Below are 19,192 nucleotides of genomic sequence, written 5' to 3'. Positions count from 1 at the left end.
AAACAGGCATCAAAATCCAGGAGGCACAGAGAACCCCGCTCAAAATCAATAAAAATAGGTCAACACCCCAACATCTAATAGAACAAGAACCATATGGTCCTCTCAATAGATGCAGAAAAAGCAATTGACAAAAATAGTCTCAGAGACAAAGAGAAAATCCTGAAAGCAGCTCAGGAGAAGAGATCTGTAACCTACAATGGTAGAAACATTACATTGGCAACAGACCTATCCAGAGACCTGGCAGGCCAGAAAGGACTGGCATGATATATTCAGAGCACTAAATGAGACAAATATGCAGCCAAGAATACTTTATCCAGCTAGGCTGTCATTGAAAAAGAACAAGAGATAAAAAGCTTCCAGGACAAACAAAAGCTAAAGGAATTTGCAAACACAAAACCAGCCCTACAAGAAATATTGAAAGGGGTCCTCTAAGCAAAGAGAGAGCCTAAAAGTAACATAGACTAGAAAGGAACACAGACAATATAATATACAGTAACACTCACCTTACAGGCAATACAATGGCACTAAATTCACATCTTTCAGTAGTTACCCAGAATGTAACTGGGCTCAGTGCCCCAATCAAAAGACACAGGCTATCAGATTGGATAAAAAAACAAGACCCATCGATATGCTGTCTGCAAGAGACTCATTTTAGACCCAAAGACACCCCAGATTGAAAGCGAGGGGGTGGAAAACCATTTACCATGCTAATGGACACCAAAAGAAAGCTGGGGTGGCAATCCATATATCAGACAAATTAGATTTTAAACCAAAGACTGTAATAAGAGATGAGGAAGGACACTATATCCTACTTAAAGGGTCTATCCAACAAGAAGATCTAACAATTGTAAATATCTATGCCCCTGACATGGGAGCAGCTAATTATATAAGCCAAATAATAACAAAAGCAAAGAAACACATCGACAAAAACACAATAATAGTGGGTGACTTTAACAGCCCCCTCACTGAAATGGACAGATCATCTAAGCAAAAGATCAACAAGGAAATAAAGACTAAATGACACACTGGACCAAATGGACTTCACAGATATAGTCAGAACATTCCATCCCAAAGCAATGGAATACACATTCTTTTCTAGTGCCCATGGAACATTCTCCAGAATAGATCACATCCTAGGTCACAAATCAGGTCTCAACCAGTACCCAGATTGGGATCATTCCCTGCCTATTTTCAGACCACAATGCTTTGAAACTAGAACTCAATCACAAGAGGAAAGTCGGAAAGAACTCAAATACATGGAGGCTAAAGAGCATCCTACTAAAGAATGAATGGGTCAACCAGGAAATTAAAGAAGAATTTTAAAAATTCATGGAAACCAATGAAAAGGAAAACACAACTGTTCAAAATCTTTGGGATGCAGCAAAGGCAGTCCTGAGAAGAAAGTATATAGCAATACAAGCCTTTCTCAAGAAACAAGAAAGGCCTCAAATACACAACCTAGCCCTACAGCTAAAGGAGCTGGAGAAAGAACAGCAAATAAAGCCTAAACCCAGCAGAAGAAGAGAAATAATAAAGATCAGAGCAGAAATCAATGAAATAGAAACTAAAAGAACAGTAGAAAAGATCAACGAAACTAGGAGCTGGTTCTTTGAAAGAATTAACAAGATTGATAAACTCCTGGCCAGACTTATCAAAAAGAAAAGAGAAATGACCAAATCAACAAAATCATGAATGAAAGAGGAGAGATCACAACCAACACCAAAGAAATACAAACAATTATAAGAACATATTATGAGCAACTCTATGCCAGCAAATTAGATAACCTGGAAGAAATGGATTCCTAGAGATGTATCAACTACCAAAACTGAACCAGGAAGAAATGGAAAACCTGAACAGACCTATAACCAGTAAGGAAATTGAAGCAGTCATCAAAAATCTCCCAACAAACAAAAGCCCAGGGCCAGATGGCTTCCCAGGGGAATTCTACCAAACACTTCAAGAAGAATTAATGCCTATTCTTCTGAAACTGTTCCAAAAAATAGAAATGGAAGGAAAACTTCCAAACTCGTTTTATGAGGCCACCATTACCTTGATCCCCAAACCAAAGACCCCATCAAAAAGGAGAAATTACAGACCAATATCCTTGATGAACATGGATGCAAAAATTCTCACCAAAATACTAGCCAATAGGATCCAACAGTACATTAAGAGGTATATTCACCATGACCAAGTGGGATTTATCCCTGGGCTGCAAGGTTGGTTCAACATCTGCAAATCAATGTGATACAATACATTAATAAAAGAAAGAACAAGAACCATATGGTCCTCTCAATAGATGCAGAAAAAGCTTTTGACAAAGAACAGCATCCTTTCTTGATCAAAACTCTTCAGAGTATAGGGATAGAGGGTACATACCACAATATCCTAAAAGCCATCTATGAAAAACCCACAGTGAATATCATTCTCAATGGGGAAAAATTGAGAGCTTCCCCCCTAAGGTCAGGAACACAGCAGGGATGTCCACTATCACCACTGCTATTCAACATATTATTAGAAGTCCTACCCACAGCAATCAGACAACTAAAAGAAATCAAAGGCATCCGAATCAGCAAAGAATTCAAACTCTCACTCTTTGCAGATGATATGATACTTTATGTAGAAAACCCAAAAGACTCCACCCCAAAACTGCTAGAACTTATACAGGAATTCAGTAAAGTGGCAGGATATAAAATCCATGTACAGAAATCAGTGGCATTCCTATACACCAACAACAAGACAGAAGAAAGAGAAATTAAGGAGTCAATCCCATTTACAATTGCACCCAAAACCGTAAGATACCTAGGAATAAATCTAACCCAAGAGGCAAAGAATCTGTACTCAGAAAACTATAAAATACTCATAAAAGAAATTGAGGAAGACACAAAGAAATGGAAAAGCGTTCCATGCTCATGGATTGGAAGAACAAATATTGTGAAGATGTCAATGCTACCTAGAGCAATCTACACATTCAATGCAATCGCTATCAAAATACCATCCACTTTTTTCAAAGAAATGGAGCAAATAATCCTAAAATTTGTATGGAACCAGAAAGACCCCAAATAGCCAGAGGAATGTTGAAAAAGCAAAGCAAAGCTGGCGGCATCACAATTCCGGACTTCCAGCTCTATTACAAAGCTGTCATCATCAAGACAGTATGGTACTGGCACAAAAACAGACACATCGATCAATGGAACAGAATAGAGAGCCCAGAAATGGACCCTCAACTCTATGGTCAACTAATCTTCAACAAAGCAGGAAAGAATGTCCAATGGAAAAAAGACAGTCTCTTCAACAAATGGTATTGGGAAAATTGGACAGCCACATGCAGAAGAATGAAACTGGACCATTTCCTTACACCACACACAAAAATAGACTCCAAATGGTTGAAAGACCTCAATGTGATACAGGAGTCCATCAAAATCCTAAAGGAGAATACAGGCAGCAACCTCTTCGACCTCAGCCACATCAACTTCTTCCTAGAAACATCGCCAAAGGCAAGGAAAGCAAGGGCAAAAATGAACTATTGAGACGTCATCAAGATAAAAAGTTGCACAGCAAAGGAAACAGTCAACAAAACCAAAAGACAACTGACAGAATGGGAGAAGATATTTGCAAATGACATATCAGATAAAGGGCTAGTATCCAAAATCTATAAAGAACTTCTTAACCTCAACACCCAAAGAACAAATGATCCAATCAAGAAATGGACAGAGGACACGAACAGACATTTTTGCAAAGAAGACATCCAAATAGCCAACAGACACATGAAAAAGTGCTCAGCATCTCTCGGCATCAGGGAAATCCCAATCAACACCTCAATGAGATACCACCTCACACCAGTCAGAATGGCTAAAATTAACAAGTCAGGAAATGACAGATATTGGCGGGGATGCGGAGAAAGGGGAACCCTCCTACACTGTTGGCGGGAATGCAAGCTGGTGCAGCCACTCTGGAAAGCAGTATGGCGGTTCTTCAAAAAGTTGAAAATAGAGCTACCATACGATCCAGCAATTGCACTACTGGGTATTTACCCCAAAGATACAAATGAAGGGATCCAAAGGGGTACGTGCACCCTGATGCTTATAGCAGCAATGTGCACAATAACCAAACTGTGGAAAGAGCCAAGATGTCCATGGACAATGAATGGATAAAGAAGAAGTGGTATATATATATATAATGGAATATTATGCAGCCAACAAAAGGAATGAAATCTTGCCATTTGCAACGACGTGGATGGAACTGGAGGGTGTTATGCTGAGTGAAATAAGTCAGTCAGAGAAAGACATGTATCATATGATCTCACTGATATGAGGAATTCTTAATCTCAGGAAACAAACTGAGGTTTTTTGGAGTGGTGGGGGGTGGGAGGGCTGGGGTGGCTGGGTGATAAACACTGGGGAGGGTATGTGCTATGGTGAGCGCTGTGAATTGTGTAAGACTGTTGAATCACAGACCTGTACCTCTGAAACAAATAATACATTATATGTTAAAAAAAAAAAGAAGAAGAAGAAGATAGCAGGAGCGGAAGAATGAATGGGGGGGGAATCGGAGGGGGAGACGAAACATGAGAGACTATGGACTCTGAGAAACAAACTGAGGGTTCTAGAGGGGAGGGAGGTGGAGGGATGGGTTAGCCTGGTGATGGGTGTTAAAGAGGGCACATTCTGCATGGAGCACCGAGTGTTATACGCAAACAATGATTCATGGAATACTACATCAAAAACTAATGATGTAATGTATGGTGATTAACATAACATAATAATTAAAAAGAAAAAATGAAACAAACTTGCACTCCATGTATATGAAGTCAAAGAACAGGTGAAAACCCATCTTTGTTCATGAAAATCAGAGAGCAGCTGCCTCTGGTGGGAGCTGGGACTAGGCAGCACAATTGGCTTCAGAGGGATGGGAGAAAAATTTGGGTCGTGGTTATAGGAGTGTGTACAATCCTTAGAACTCATCATACTGAACTCTTAAGGTCCATGCACATCATTTTATGTGAATTAGATTTTCGAAGAAGCAAGTGCACACAGGAGAAATGCTGACTTTGCTCATAGAATGGAGATGTTGAAGGGTGGAGGTGGTGACACCAGAATAAGTTTTGGATCTTCCCAAACCCATACATTAGGAAGAGACAATGTAACTAGAAGGCAAAATCAAAATCCACGGGCAGCATTTACAACAAAACTAGTTGACAAAATCCAAGTGGATGGAGACAAAGCACCGATATCCACAAGATTTGCAAGTTATCAGTATTTGTGCAAAGGGGAATAAAGGGTGGGAAGGAGGGGGAAAAAAGAAGAAAAAAAGAAAAGGTGACAAAACTAGGTGCCTGACTGACCTGAAAACAAGAGAATCCAAATAGCCAATTTGCAATCACTGGAATGGGCAGTGAAAAAATTTGAGAGCCGCAGTTGAACCTGGAAGCAGTCTGACCCACCCCAGTAGCAGGTGAGTACAAGAGTCCTGTATAAGGCCTAAAAGGCTCCTATAAGTCTAACCACGGGATTTTCTTCCAAAACAGAGCCCTATGCTGAGAATCTTAGAGGTGAAATGAAAATTAAGCAAATAGAGAAAATAAGGAAAGAAAAGGTACACATAAAAGAGGGAAAAGGAGGGGAAAATGTCAGGAAATCTCAGCATATCAACTCAACATGGAAACCTACATGAAATCAATTGCAATTCAAAGCCGCTATAAGAAAAAAGAGAATAAGAATCAGTACAGGTAATGAAAGCATGCCAGAAAGACATGGTGTTTAAAAAAGCAAAACTGTAAGATAGTATTTCAAAATGAACTAAGAGACGTTAATATAAGATATGAGAACACAACATTAGTCAGAATTTGAAAAACTCAGAAATAAAGTGACAGAGAAAAATTAGAAATACATGAAAAACTCAGTTTAGAAGTAAAGACTAAACTAGAAGGAATGCAAGAGTGAATGAGCACAACAGATAATGACTTCAAAGAAATATAAATTAAAAAGGAAGAAAAATTAAATCAGAAAGAAATGAAGAGATTTAAGTATTTGAGAGAAAGGTGACAAATATGAAGTATAAACAAAGATCCAACACACCAATGATAGATGTTTCTGAGTTTAAAAACCAAAGCAAAGGAAAAGAGCAAATTTAAGAAAATTTCCCTAAAAAAAAAAGTATTTGAAAACAGATATTGTAAGAGTATACAATATACCTGATAATATTAATGCAGAACAGTCACCATAAAGATGTATTCTAATAACATTACTAAACTTTTCGTAAAAGTTTAAAAAATTACGTTAGCATCTAGGTAAAAAAAAGAGTACAATACTTAGAGGGAACAAAACATCATTTCATCATCACACTTTTATACCACAAGAAAATGGAGTGACTTATTTAAGATACTCAATGGAAGAAAAGGCAAGACAATTGTTTTCTATTATCAATGTCAAGAATTAGAGAACTGTGTTTCCATGAGTACTTCCTAAGAAATTACTAGAGAATGAGATCACCAAAAAGACTAAAGAGAAATAGACACAAGGACTAGTAGTGATCATTACATGAATATGCACTCAAATATACATATCCTTGTAGAACTGAGATTAAATAAGGGTTAAGCAGGAAAGGGTATGGTATGGAAAGGATGGATATATGCTCTGATGATGTAGATGTAGTATAATGATAAAAAAAAAAGGTGAATCACTGAACTTGATACACTATATGTTAATTAATTGAATTAAAATAAAATAAGATAAAAAATAAGGTGAATAATGGGAATAACATAGTCAAAGACTTTTTGACTGCTTTAAGTAATCATAATTGATGGAAGTGGTATTGTTATTCTGAAACTGTTGTTTGTGTAATGTAGTATGGAGCAAATAAATTATTATGCGACATATTTATTCTATCATTCCTGGTGTTTCTGATAGCCAGGATTATAAGTATGGGTGGAAGGAGACATACAAGTAATTTAGAAGATTGAGAAAATACCATGTAGTTGTAGGTGTGAAATGGAAATATCAGTATGAACATATGAACTCACTATATGTGTGTGTACAAAAGATTATCTATTTTTATATTTTTCTTATATAATTATATAGAGATACATATTTATTGTATATATATTGTATATATACAACCCAGTAACAATAAGCATCTCTAATGAACACATTGTCATTTTGAAATACTCTTTCCCAGTTTAAACGAACAAACAAACAGGACTTCTCAGAGAAATATGCAAGATGAGCCTGGAATATCTTGCCATACCAAAGTCAAAAGGTCTGAGGAACCAGTGTGAAAATGCTCTCAGTAGTCAAAGAGGGGACAATTTGAGCTTTAATAAGGAAAAGAATTGCAATGAATTAAAACCCATCAAATCTTTCTAAATCCACAGATTTATGGGGCCCCCGGGTGACTCAGTTGGTTAAGTGACTGCCTTCAGCTCAGGTCATGATCCCCAGGTCCTGGGATCAAGCCCTGCATTGGGCTCTCTGCGCAGCAGGGAGCCTGCTTCTCCCTCTTCTTCTGCCCCCTGCTCATGCTCTTGCCCTCTCTCTCTCTATCTCAAATAAATAAATAAAATCTTTAAAAATAAAAAATATAAATAAATAAACAAATCCACAGATTCATAACAATATTTGCAATTTGTTACCACCAGAGGGTGACAGGAAACCAACCCATTTTCTTGAAAACTGGGTAAATAAAGTGTGATTCAAGCATTTATCTTGTCTGTGCTATACGAACTATACCACTGCATAACAAAATATTGGGTGAGAAAAAGTGTTTCCTTACACAAGTAGTCAAGCTATTTGATGACAAATGAAATTATAAAATAAGATGCCACCAACCCCCAGTAAATTAATGAGTTTAGGTATTGAGCAACAATAGCTACTCATATCAAAAAAGGAGTGAAAACCAGACATTAATGCTGTGATGAATGAACACATAGAATGAACACCACCCATAGTCTTGCCGAAAGGGATCACATCTGAGTCTGATCAAGCCTCAGATTCTAGCTGCTAATTTGTAGGAAATGCAGAAAACAGAGGAGCATGTTGAACTGCACCAGGAGTATGCATTTAGCAAAATCTAGACTGTAGGTCAAATGCCCAGATTCATCAATACAAATTGTAAGGAAAAGAGCGGGAGGAAGGTACTGTAGATTAAAGGGAGTGTAGAGAGACCAAGTTTTTTAAAATGTGCATGATTTAACTATAGCGTTTAGGGATGCACTTGAGTGATAAAACCATAAAGTAATACAAGGACATGATTACTGTAAAACTAGTTACTGTAAAAGTAGTTATTTATAGAGGGAGAATGGTGCTGTATCTGGAATTAAGTTTGTGTGTGTGTATCTGTATGTCTGTCATTCTATCTATCTATGACATTTTAAATGAGATGTCTTTCAAGAAAAATATCTCCACCATTAGGGAAGGATCTACAAAAGATCAAAACCAATTTTTATGTGCTGGAGTGAAATGGCAGAGCTCAGTCTCTACATCAATAAAGTAAGAATTAAAGCCAAAGCAGTCTAGAATCTCAGGCCAGGAAACTTAATGTTAATCTGTGAACAATTTAAGCCACCCCTTGTTTATGGAACTCCACCCTGACATGTACTCCACTGGGACCTGGCTCTTCCTTTGTCCCCAGCAATTAGCACAGTTTACACTTGAGCAATCATTGTTTTGACCTGTCCTAAGTCTCGGCATCCGGACTCCATCACCCACCATCTGTGCACTTGCCAGGAGGACTGCTCAGCATCTCTCCAGCAAGCACCGGAAGTGGGTCTTGGCCACGGGCCTGTACTGTGACAGGCAGCCAAGGGACAGGGACTTCTGTCACTCATGGTCTTGAGGACCAGAGTTGATCAAAACCAGTTACATAAAGATTTAGTTGTCCAGAATATGCTCTGCTTTATAATGAGAGGAGCCAAGTAGGATAAAAGGGAAGAAAAGGAGACACACATGAGGGAATGTAGAAAAGATCTGAGAGGACAAAAACAGAAAGAAAATGTGAAGAGAAAAAGAACCAAGAGAAAATAAGCAGGAAGGAGAAGAGAGGGAGAAGAAGTTAGGAATGGATAATGCATGGTCAAAGAGAAGCAACATTCCTTCTGAAAAGAGCTGGCTACTGTCAGTTACGTTGTGCCCTGAATTATGCTTAAATACTTTCAGTATTAAATAAAATACACACACTCTTGAAGGGGTTTTTTCCTCAACCATATCCAAATATTTATTTGTGGAAGGAGTTTTCATAGCTACTAGGAACCAACAGAAATCCCCACCAGCTTTACAAAACAGCTTCACACTGTCATTTTTTATATTCTGGGGAGCCAGGGGTCAGACTGGGACAGTGACATCAACATGCTGAGGAGGTGGCCCCAAACTTGGGCAGGAAAGTGCTTGGTCAGAACCAGGGCAGATGCACTAGTCTCGAGCTTCTCAGTGCAGGCATCAGCAATTGGAGAAAGCTGTTTGGAATGAACCCTTAGTTACTGACCAGGTTGGGGACAGAGACTCCTCAAGGCTCCACAATGCTGCAGGATCCTTACCTGTCCCCCAGCTTCATGCACACTCTCACCAACCTGGCCTATCTTGACTGGTTTTGTAATTTTTCAGAATCTGCCAAGAGTGGAGAGAAGCTATACCAAAGGACCTTGTGTCTAAGTGCATCCTTTGTGGGAGAAGATCAGGGACCAGGTGAGAGTAGTGAAGATAAAATTTTGTTACTAATGACAAAGTAGCAAAATTTGTAACCAAATTGGGTTTTTTTAGATATACATTGGAGAAGATCCATGATTACCTCTATAATAATGTCCCATTTCATTATTTAGTCCTGGATGGGATGAAAAAGGACAGAATACACTGGATAGGGTGAAGGTATCACATACCTTGCACATATCCACTGCCTCTTTTCTCTGTCATTGAGCTCTTAATCAGGATCTATTGGTAGGAATTTACCCTACATGTGAATGTATCTTACATAGAAAGTAATATAATATAAATATAAATGCCATAACAGTAGGGAGGTCTGTCTAGTTGACTCACTGCTAATTCCCTAGTGCCTAGAACAGTGCCTAGCACATAGCAACCACTCAGTACATATTTATTGACAAATTAAATTAATAAATTGCATATCTCATGTCTGGTTGTAGAGCTGCTTTTTGGGGCCACTCCATGGAAAGTCTTTAAAATAGAACTTGTCTAAAAGTGATTGCCTCAGGACACCTGGGTGGCTCAGTCGTTAAGCATCTACCTTCGGCTCGGGTCATGATCCCAAGGTACTGGGATCAAGCCCCACATTGGGCTCCCTGCTTGGTGGGAAGCCTGCTTCTCCCTCTCCCACTACCACTGCTTGTGTTCCCTCTCTCGCTGTGTCTCTCTCTGTCAAATAAATAAATAAAAATTTTTTAAAAATAAATAAATAAATGTGACGGCCTCAATTTTAAGGTCTTCAGATGTTCTGCCTTTTGTGGTCTGCTTCTGCTCCCTTGAATGCTTACCTAGAAACTTCTCTTGATCTCTGGATGTTGCGTGACCTTATATCCTGAGTGCTGGCCCAGATTTGATTCCTGACTCTCTCTTGACCCCCTGCTTCTGTGTAGTCTGTGGGTCTGGACTGTACCTTCCATATTCTCTCCTTTCTTTCCTAACTTTTGCGTTGGCTCAGAGATAGTCTCCTCAGTACACAAAGGTCAATGGCAGGGGCCTTGGAGGAAAAGAAGCATATATTGGGAGAAGACTCTCTGGTATCTCAGAAAGAGTTAAGAGAGGAGAATTAGCTACCTTTTATTGAGGAGCCTACCCTGTGTCAAGCATGTTCCAAAAACTTTATGTGCACTGATCAATTTGCACTATGAAGTAGGTTTATTATCATCCCCATTTTTAGATAAGGAAACTGAGGCATAGAAAAGTTAAGTAAGTGACCCAAGTCTCATCACTAATAAAAGGCAAAACCAAGACTTAAACTCTGGTGGTTTGCCACTGAGTTGGAACTCATAACCACTACAGTACACCAAAGCTGGTTCTATGAGTGATTTTTGCCTAATGAGCATGACAGGATGGAGTACAGGAAGACCAAGGAGAAAGAACACAAAGCTCGACCTTTTTTTCACAATTCAAAACAACTACCACTACTATCACAACATCTATTCATTGAGTGTTTGCTGTATGTATGTGAGATGTAAACTAGAATCTTAACTTATCTTCAGCATAAGCCCATGAGGTGTAAAATTGGGCTTTCAAGGTATTCAGCAACTTTTCCAAGGTCATAGATCCAGAACTGACAAAAGTGAGACTCATTCTCAGGTCTTGTCCCAGGCCTGTGCTCTTAGCCACCATGTCAGACCACATCCTCTAACACAGAGCATCCACACACATCCGTGGGGGCCTTAGTATGTGCCTCAGCCTTTACCCACATTCTTCATGACTGACGGTTGTATAGAGACAGGGTGCTAGGCTCTGAGTTCTGTGTATTGTTTTAGCATGTGTCACAGTGAGGAAGGAATAGGATTATTTCACACTCCAAATATTGCTGACTTTGATCTAAAAGAATTCTTCTCAAATCGACCAAACATAGCAATAAAATGGGTTGAGCTCAAAATAAATCACAACATAAAATTACTGAAAGTGGAAATACAGTGCCGAACTATAATATCTTATCATTTAACAATAATACAGCTACCAAAATGTTGCTTTTTATACCCATCCCTTGAGATTCAGCAGTTTGACCAGATTTTTCCAGATACTTCTGATTTTCCTTTACAACAAGTCTTTCACACTGTGTACATTTCCCACCACTTGAGGTTTTTTTCCCCATATATTGTTGCTGATGCCATTTCATGCAAATAAAATTGTATTAAGTGCCTACTGTGTGTGGGGACACGGGCTCAAAGCCTAGCAAAGGTAAGCAGACACATAAACAACAAATCTGTAGAGTGAAAAGTGTTATGAAAAAGGTATTGAGATAAGGTTTGAGGGGAAATCTACAAGGTGAGAGTTAATCTGTTCTTTGCACAGAGGTAGTTAGACCCAGGAAGACAAAAACTGTAGTTTCCTACAATAGGAGGAGAACAAATTAAGAGGGCATAATTAAGAAGGATGACCTGGGGTAATGGGGGACCCTACTCTGGGAGTTTTGACTCTGGCACCTACAAACATACAATTCTGGATGGAATCATTCTCAGAGCCTTTTGTTTTCCCATCCATAAAACAAAAAGGTTACATTGAATGGTCTTCCAGATCCTATACAACTTAAAATATTCTGACTGTGGTCTGAAATGATACCTTTCTAAAATCAGCCCAAGACCCATCCATCCCATTATTCTGATTACCAACTCATGACATGGACTATAAAAAAAATAAAAAAAATAAAAGAACAAAAAACCTTGGGATGGAAGCTTGCCCTGTGGTCTGTCTAGAGAAGTTTGGCCACTGACCAAAGTCTGACAGCCATCAGCAGGCAGATTAAGTAGATTGTTCCTGTGTTGCCTATTTGGTTCCTGGATTAATGCATGGTTTCTCTAGCTCATGACCACTTCCCTTTTTAGGTTGTCTTAGCACATCCAGTTGTTAATCTTGGCCTAATAGCAGGAGTTTGCTTATGGCCAGAGTACAGACAAAACATGTAGGGTCATGGTGACAGTAGAAAGATATGATTCTCTAGGAGTTCCCATATATTATAAATTCTGGGAAGGAAGGATGTTATTTCTTAAAGTGAAGTTCTGACCATTGATCAATGCCTTCAGTTGAAATCTGTTAAATGAGTTTCTTTTGAGTGAGGGGTACATGTAATGAGCAGGGTCCAATAGGTGTTCATTGACATCTCAGGTACACCAAATAAGTCCACCATAAGCTGGAGAGGATGCGTTAGAAAAAAATACTCCCTTAAGATTCCAGGCATGGTTAAGGTCTGACCCATCCCTTAGCCATTTTCTCCTCTGTGCCTCCTTCAGTCTTCTGATTCCACTAAAAGTGGCCTCTCCCTACAAGATGCCAAATGCATCTTCCAAAGCCATGGATCTGAATCAACCAAGTGGGTGCCTTTCCCTTCAGGCCTTATGGGTCTTTGCCATGGACACATCTCTGCACTGCAAACAATAACAGGCAGTGGAGCAAGAGAGAGTGCTGAGTCTGCCAATGCTCGAGGCAGTGCATCCTTGGCCTTGTGTCTCTGATAGCATAATGGATGAATTATTAATTATGATATATCACTAGAATAAAAGGAACTTGTAGGCAATTCTCTGCAAAGACAAGAGTACAAAAGACTGTGCCTCGGGCTCAGGCTTTTATCAGTGGCAGATGAACCTTTGGAATAGAATAATAGAGATATGTTTGATATTTTTCACCTCATCTTTTAGCCAAGCACTTAATAAGCACTAATTTATCAATTTCCAAAAAACCTCGTGAGAAAGGAAATATTATTTCTACATCTTCCTCCCCACCATTTTGAAGGATGAGAAATTAAGGCATTAAAGGTCTATCCCATTGTTTTTTAAAAGCATTCCTAAATAAATGCTTGTTCTTTCAAGCACTATTTAACTGAAGTGCAGCTTCACGACTCAAACTGTTTCTTCTAAATAAAGGGAAATGTTCAACATACCAGGAAATGTTTAAGAAATGGAAGCATTTGTTTTGATTCTGACTGTCAGAGCAAGAATGTTTGGGGACTCTTAGGAACTCAAATGAATATTCCAGCCAGCTTCCCATTCATTATTTGCCTAAAAATCCAATTTGTTAGAAACAATTTCACCATCTTTAAAGCCCCAAGTATTGTTGGTAAATGCTACCAAATTTTTTTCTTAGTAACTACCCTCCACACTTCCTAGAATTGAAAAGTAAAGAGCATTTGAGCTCTATAGAGATACTCAAGCTTTAAATGTTTCAGTTTAAGGTCATTCACTGGCTCGTTGATACATGTTGGCTGGTGTGGAGGTGTGGAAAAGATTAAGAGGAAGCAAGGAATTTGTGGTTAAGATGAAGATGGAGAAGTTCATAATTGAACTTATTGTTGTCATTATTATTGACAATATTATCACTATTAATCCTTTACATTAGTATACCACATCACAATTCACAAGTGCCTTCTTAAACATTGATTGACTAAATTCTGTAAGAACCCTACCAGGTAGGTTTTGTGATCCTTTCAGAGAGCCTGCCTCCACAAGATACCATTTAAATTTATTTGGGGGCCTGAAGGGTCAATATATAACAGCCCTCTTTTTCAAGTTTGAATTCTGAACAAATTAAAGTAGAAGAATAGACATTTAGAGAATAAGATCTTTCCCTTGTTTTCGATATGGTTATTAAGGAACATGACTTAGAAGTGTGGGGACAGTGGGTTTCCTAATACTGATCGCCCAGTTAGGCAGTCACCTCTCCACTGGCACAAGCAGCATTGGACAACCACAGATCTACTCCACAATGGTAGACTTTGATGCATTTAAGAATTTTTCAGGGTATGAACTCTCTCTGCAAGCGCATCCCAAAGAAGGAAGAAAGGAGCCATATAGATTCAATTGTTCATCCCAAACTCATCAACTAGAAAATCACCTCTCCTGTCTTGGGAGAAATGAATAAGTAGTTACAGGGAGGTCAGGAATGTTCTGTTAATGGATATCTCTCCAAATGGAAGGAAGTTCAAGAGGAAGGAATACTTATTTCCTCCCAACATATGGTTCCCTCTATCTGAATTTTCCACCATTTTATTTTGGTGGGATGCTTGGAGATAGTTTTGTAGGGAGTTTTGTTTGTTTTTTCTGTCTTGTGTTATTGGCTGTTATGTTGGCTGGTGGAAGAGAGTTGGTCAACCTTAATCAGTACAGATTGAGGCAGATTCTGGCAGGCAATCCTAGATTCTCACAGGAAGCATATCCCTGTCCACCTCCTGATACTAACAGAGCCACCTTAATATGCCTCATTTTTAGAGATAGCTAGTTAGATCCCAAGGCATTTATTATCTGGCCCATCTCAAAGAAGTTCTTCATTTGAAGAACAAGTTAGTTATTCATGATACAGAAGATAAAAGCTGGCTTTTTTTTTTCTTGATCTCTATCCCTTATACCTCCAATTCAACATCCCTTGATAGCTGAAGGGGCTCCCCTCCTGAATAACTCCTCTGTTGACAAATTTTCTTTGTCTTTGTCTCAACCTTTGACTCAATATTTAAGTGTCTTTTCATCCCCAATCCTTTCCTTCTCAGGATCAACCTTCTAAACCCCATTTTCTCAGGAACTTTTCATCTATTTCTGTAAATCTGGTACTTTTATATTCCAAAGATGTAGGGTTAAACTGAAGTGCCCCTCTAATATTAGGGATCTGAGTATCTGAAAGTCCAGAAGACTGACTGCAGCAGGTATTCTAAGTCATATAAACATTAGACCAACTGCAAAGAGGTAAATGGGCTAGAAAGGACAGGTGGTATAAACAGCAATTACCAGAAAAGTGTCAGACAGATGGGGGTCAAGGCTTAGGAGCTGGACTAGATCAACAGGAATGCCAAGAAGGACTCTAACTCCAGACTGACGTTGCCTATTTTCTCTCTCAATTTAAGGCCCCAGTTAATCTGGATATATCCTCAGTTATGTAAAAGGATAGAAGATCAACAGGGGCAGCAAAGTACAGCTTCCAGGCAGAGAAGATGCTTTCTCTCCTATTAAAAACCAAAGCTAAATTCCAAAAGCCAAGCTTGGGTTTCTCTTATTTTGTTCCTTTGAGTTAAACCCAAGCTCACAGGTCATATTTTGATGCAAACATTGGCCTTTTGGTCATGAGAAACAGCAAAACATGCATTATGAGGTAAGGAATGGAATAGTCCACCTTTGGAAAGATATAAGAGAAGGGGGGCTGCTGTATGGCAAGGGTACATTAATACCACCTGGGCAGTGGACTGGAGCAAGTCCACCAACTGTTTGTTGCCTGTCTACAGTAAAATAACTGCAGAACTTTCTGTAGTGAACAGTTGGAAACTTTTCAGCATTTTGACAGAGTTATTTTATGACTGTTGACTCCAATAATAAAATATTTGACTCATATTTTGTGTGACCACTTTTTTTTTTCATTTTTCTTGCGGTTCATTTTATTGTAATTTTAAATAAAAGTATCAGTCCATGAAATACTGGACATTAAGAAAAGACTTTCTTTTACTGCAGATAAAGTACTCTTCTATGGCACAGTTTCCCACACTGTGTTCTGAAGAATTTCATGAAATATTGAAAAATGTTTTGAGGGGCCAGATGATTAGGAGCACTAGCTTTTACTAAGTTAGGTTTCTTTACTGCAGGACTTTCTGAGCCTTGAATGTATTATGAATGTAATCTCTAGGGTTAATTATTAATCTCTAAGAGCAGACTACACTATTTTTTTTTTTTAGTTTTATTTGGCCTTTGAAACCTTTTGACATCATGTAAAGAAGTATTCTGTGAAAAAGAGAGAAATACTTTATAAGGTATAGACCAACCTTGTAGAAGGTAAAAATAATTATTTTCCCCTTTATATCTGACTCCATCAGCTACTAGCATTAAGTATCTGACTAGTAGATTATACTTGTTTGAAATCATCAAAACTGCCATTTTGAACTTAATATGCTCTATTATCACTCAATCTCCTTCTGCTCAAGGAGATATAGTGGAAACTTGTCCATCAAATCTTTCCAAAAATGAGGTACAATGAAAACATGCTCAGATTCAAATGATTCATACATGACATCCCTTGGACATCTCTAGTGCACCTAGGAACACTGTGCTTATGCCCTTGATGGGCTTCTGAGTTCTGAAGGACTGGAAAAGTCATCTAGTTAACAGTATTTTGTGGAATATCTCAACTCCCTTACTCCAATAACACTAAGGAATATAAAAGGTTATCTTCAGCAAGTTCCTTGATCTTGATTTTATTATAGGATTTATTTCCATTTTGGATTATGGAACATTATTAATATTGTACCAAGTTTTTTTAGGTATTTTGCATTTTTATTTATTTTTTTAAGATTTTATTTATTTGAGAGAGAGAGAGCACGAGTGGGGCAGAGGAAGAGGGAGAAGCAGACTTTCTGCTGAGCAGGGAGGTAGATGCAGAACTCCATCCTAGGACCCTGGGATCATGACCAGAGCCGAAGACAGAAGCTTAACTGACTGAGCCACCCAGGTGCCCTATTTTGCATTTTTTAAAATTTGAGTGTAGTTGACACACAATATTACATTAGTTTCAGGTGTACAACATAGTGATTCAACATCTCTATGTGTTATGCTACACTCACCACAATCATAGCTACCAACTCTCACCATGCAATGCTATTACAATACCACTGACTATATTCCTCATGCTGTACCTTTTATTCCTGTGACTTACTCATCCCATAGTATCCAGTTTTATCTCCATCCTTGTGTGAAGTCTTTCTTCTTTTGCCTTGTGCCAACTTTGATGAAGACCTCAATATCTCTTCACTTTCCCACCCCCAGATCTCTAATCACACAATGGCAAAGACTACCAGTTACCTATCCAAATACTCATTATTTTCTTTTTTCCATTGTCCCCAGTTTAAAGCTGAACACAGGCTTCCCCTATTAAAATCTGCATTTCTTAGTAGTAAACTCTGTTCAGTGGCAGGTCTGTGTCACTTCTGAAAAACCTCCTTAAATCATTGCTTGTGTGTGCCTGTTGTTCCTTTTTTGTTTAACCCTTATTCCATTCTGCCCCTGGAATATAAATATGATAGCTGAAATTTAGCAGTCATCTTAAACTCAGAGAACATGGGCTACCCTGGTTATGCTACATGGAAGGCTAGAATTAGCCTGAACCTGATGTCCAGAGACATAATATCAGTCCTGAAATGTTTAGCTCTGGCCTTTCTCACCTAGTAGAAAAATAAACTTACTTTACTTAAGTCCTTGTGGTTTTTTCCTATTGTTTGTTTTATTTTGTTTGTTTGTTTCTGTCAGTTGCAGCAAAACTTAATTCTACCTGATAAATCTACCAATAAATATCCCAGTCTTTACCAAGGGCCTCTGTATGTGTGTCTTGGGATAATCTTCAACACCCAGCCAGGCCGCTTACAGCTCTGCCTTACAGCCTTCACTTTCTACAGGCTTCACAGTTTACAGCCTTCACTTTCTGCTTGCACACAGCTTCAAGATCAGCCAGAGTTGAAATCTTAAGGCCACTTCACATCTTTCCCATACATGTACATAGCCCTGTGCATCTATATGGCCTTCTAGATATTCAAGAATATGTTGGAGCTTTTCAAAGCCCTATTGACATCTCATTTCCCAACTTTTCCTTTAATCTGTGGGTTAGTCTTTGCACCAACTATTATCCATCAACTCATGCAGCCACAAGGTTAAAACATTTGCCTATAATTGTTTCAACCAATGCTCCTTCTCCCTTCCAAAGGAAAAGGGCTTTTCAAGCTGAATGAGCTTGAGTCACACTGTGAGCTCGTAAGTTGGATCTTGTAAGGAATCACAAGACAGGTGAAAGAATGACAATTCTTTAGGAATGAGTTTTTTTCAAAAAGCTCCAGTTCTGTTCTCCCACAGATGGATGCTATGCTGCATTAGACTTGCGAGCTATTGTTTTCTTTTTCTTTTTTTTTATTATGTTATGTTAATCACCATACATTACATCAGTAGCTTTTGAGGTAGTGTTCCATGATTCATTGTTTGTGTATAACACCGAGTGCTCCATTCAGTATGTGCCCTCTTTAATACCCATCACCAGGCTAAACCACCCCCCCCCTCAGAACCCTCAGTTTGTTTCTCAGAGTCCATAGTCTCTCATGGTTCATCTCCCCCTCCAATTCCCCCCCCCTTCCTTTTTCCCTTCCTCCTTTTCCCTTCCTCTTCTTTTTTTTTTTTTTTTTTTTGAAGCTATAGTTGAACTGGAGAGCAGAGAATGGAAGTAGAGCTAGTTAAAAACCACAAATCTTGCTGTTCATACTGAGATTCAGCTGTTTTTCTTGAATAAACATTTCCGAGTTTACTATAAACCATAATTTAATTTCCAGAGTTCTAAAAATGTTTGTTCTGACAATTTTTGCTAATTGTTGCTTTTTTTATGGAGTGATGAATTCTTGGAGCTTCTTGCTCTTCTATTTTTGCTGACATCATCCCCCATTCCCTTTTTAATATAAAGCAAATGAGGCCCAGCTAGTAAATGTCCAGGACAGCCAAACTTGGATCATCTTCAGTTTTGAAGGTCTTCTCATCCCAATTCAAATCAGCCTC

Source organism: Neomonachus schauinslandi, chromosome 5 (genome assembly GCF_002201575.2).
Source record: "Neomonachus schauinslandi chromosome 5, ASM220157v2, whole genome shotgun sequence".
NCBI classification, from domain to species: domain Eukaryota; kingdom Metazoa; phylum Chordata; class Mammalia; order Carnivora; family Phocidae; genus Neomonachus; species Neomonachus schauinslandi.
This window is presented reverse-complemented; position numbering follows the sequence as displayed.